The 3,197-nt window shown below is 37.3% G+C and overlaps 1 long non-coding RNA gene across 1 annotated transcript; it reads left to right on the top strand.

Annotated features, from left to right (window-relative positions):
* Nucleotides 1-247: 247 nt before the first annotated feature.
* Nucleotides 248-2,686, top strand: LOC136070713 (uncharacterized). The gene is made up of 2 exons (XR_010631958.1): nucleotides 248-361; nucleotides 2,416-2,686. It is a non-coding gene; the product is annotated as an uncharacterized LOC136070713 (long non-coding RNA).
* Nucleotides 2,687-3,197: the final 511 nt, after the last annotated feature.

The following is a 3,197-nucleotide window of genomic DNA, read 5'->3' as shown; positions in this document are numbered from 1 at the left end:
AACAGTGAACATTGCATTATAACCCCGCTAAAAAAAAAAAAAAATACTCATCGGCGAATCTTATGGATAGTGGGCCCAAAATTCACAAAATTGGCCCAAAAAATCTTGAACAAAAAACCTAACGAGCCTATAAATAAAATAAAATAAAAGAAGAAGATTTGTTATTAGAATATCAAAGAAACCTAAAGCCCAGCAGTAGCAGTCTCCCTGAGCTTGTCTCTGTGTGTCAACACTTCCGTTGAAAAATGTCACAAACGAGAGAAGCACCGATCCTCCGACGAAGGAAGAATGATCTCCCACACGACATTGTACTCAACAACATCCTGACGAGGCTGCCTGCCAAATCACTCATAAGATTCAGGTGCGTTTGCAAATCCTGGGACTCTTCAATCACCACCCCTTATTTCATCTCAACTCACCTTAATAACTTTGCTCATGATATTGATAATGATAATGGTGATGGTTATATCGTACACATGCCATGGTATACACGTGCCATGGATTCTTCTAACAGACGCGTTTGTACGGTCGCTTTGGACCGCACCTTTGATAGGATTTCTGAGATTGATGTTCCCTTTGATTTTCCTTTTGGGTCTGTCCAAATAGTAGGTTCCTGCAATGGGTTATTGTGTCTTGCTTATATTGGAAATTTCAACCTTTTTGATAATGTTATATATTTGTGGAACCCCAGCATTAGAAAATTCAAGAGGTTGCCGATTCTCGCTTAGGACGGTTGGGTTGTCATTGGTTTAGACTCGGATTTGCATATGATTCGGAGAACAATGATTACAAGGTTGTGAGGATTTCGTGTAATCTTCCAAAGGGATTGCCACCGTCTATGCCTGACGAGATTGAGGTGTACACATTAAGTTCGGATTCATGGAGAAGGGTTGGGATGTCATTGAGAACCAATGTTACGGTATTTGATAATAATTTTCAAATCCCATTGGTTAGTGGAGCTTTGCACTGGATCTCACTTGTCTTAGAAGGAGAAGAGGAGCACAAGGGTGAAGTGATTATGTCATTTGATGTCAATAGTGAGAAATTTAGAACGTTAGTAATGCCTGATGCTTCCTTGTCAATAAGGAGATCTCAGAGAAGTCTTGCATTATTCAAGGGGAAATTGGCTTTCATTACATTTGGGACAAGTGAACAACATGGCTACCACTACTCCATGTGGGTGATGAGGGAGTATGGCGTGCTTGAGTCTTGGAATCAACTTTTTGTTGTACCACTTGCAAGAATATCTGCTTGCATTGGCTTCACCATGTATGGTTCACTTTTTCTTCGCTGTAGCCAGCCCAACAATCGAGCAGACAAGGTTGTTTTAGTTGACACAAAAACTCTACATGAAAAGGATACTGATATCCAAAGTCATTCATGTGTAGCTACTTTCATGGAGAGCCTTGCTTTACTTGATGGAGCAAACATGGTGTCTTACTAAGCAGATGGTGGCATGCATATTAGAAGTGAAGTCCTTAGTAAGCATGTTGCCATTCCAAGGTCTTGTTCTTACTTCCCTGTCTCAACCTACATGGCCTTTTGTTTGTCTCAGTAGTACATTTAACCTTAATATTGACAATAGTAAAAGAAAGTCTGTCCCTAGATATGTGATCCTGCTATATTATCCAAGGCCTTGTTCTTACTTCCCCTGCCCAAGCAGGATGGTCTTTTCTTTGTTTCTGTTGTATATTTACCCTTAATATTGGCACTAAGAAGATAATTTATATGACCGAGTCTGTCTGTCCTAGGATATGTGATCCTGCTATATTATCATATCTTTAGCTTCTGAGAGATTTATCTAGATAAGGAATGCTATTATCTCATGCTTAGATGAGTTCAATCACATGTTTTTTGTTCGTTGGATATGGATCAACTAGTTTAGCTGCGTAAATGTTGTGTTTCTGTTAATACTTTTGTGTTTTTTATCCTAAAGAAACATGCTATGGTTTCACTAAACTTGTTTGGTTGAAGAGGAAGAATCTAAAGGCATATTAGCTGTTAGGTTTTGAGCTACATCAAATGTGTTTCCTGAACTTTCATTTTGTTGGACAAGAAGAATTTAAGGGCATGTACACTTGTTAGCTTCTCAAATTCCTTGGCATTGAGACAGGTATCAGTGGGAGTTTAAATTAACTAATAAGTATTTTTAATGATGCATGCAAATATCTCTGTTTTAAGTTAACATCCATGAAATAGAATATTTATGGTACTATATTTGGCCTTTTACATGGACATCAAATAGTCATCCTTTTTCTTGCACACACTTTAAAATTGGTTCTATGTACGTGTTCTTGGTTTCACCATCTTGATTCTTGAACTAGATACAATACTTCTGATTCTTAAACTCTCCATCTCTAATCTCTATCGGATGCTACTATTAACAGTTGCATCTTTTCCAATTGTTTTTGATAGAATATACATCCAGATCTATGCAAATGTGCGTTGCACCAAAAACCATGTTTTCGTTGTCTCCTTTGTGGCCAACTAAAGCAGAAAAGAGTACTTTTGGGTGAAAAAATCTATGTCGGCTCCTATTTATGTTATTTGTTATGTTATTTTCTACAAGAGTAAATTTGGACTTTCCTTATGCTTTGCTCTTTTAACCTTTCTGTAATCCCCATAACAATGTGGCAGATTATGCTAGTTGGTGTAGTTCTTTAACACGGGATGCTAGTTTTATGAACTTGTTCTCTCAACAAATTGACTAATCTTATCCTCACCATTTATTTTGATTTTCAAGTATCAATTGGACAACTATGATGTTAAGAACACCAACCCTTGTATTTGATTTGTACACCCCTGTATACTCCCTGGTACTTGGGTGTCTCTATTTTTATATCAATAAATCTTTATTACTTAAAAAAAAAAAAAAAAAAAAAACGAACTATGATGTCAAGTACAGTAGAGGTGGGTTGTTTTTGAATTGTTTATGGACAGCCAAAGCACGAAATAGTGACTGGTAAGTGGTAACTAGCTTCTGTGTAGTCATTTTTGAGTAAGTACTTGATATGGTAAGAAACTCAAAATATTTGTGCTTGACCTCATATCGTTTTGTAATCCCCTTGATAGAGCTGTGCGTTGAGTCTAGTTAGTCCAGTTGATGGTTTTTAAGTTCAGAGCAACAAAATCAACTTCCTTGCCTAGAATGATGTCATTTGATGCCAGTGGAGAAAAATTCAGAGAGATGGCACTCC

The sequence above is a fragment of the Quercus suber genome, unplaced genomic scaffold, assembly GCF_002906115.3.
Source record: "Quercus suber isolate HL8 unplaced genomic scaffold, Cork oak 2.0 scaffold_14, whole genome shotgun sequence".
Taxonomy (NCBI): Eukaryota; Viridiplantae; Streptophyta; class Magnoliopsida; order Fagales; family Fagaceae; genus Quercus; species Quercus suber.
This window is presented reverse-complemented; position numbering and strand designations above follow the sequence as displayed.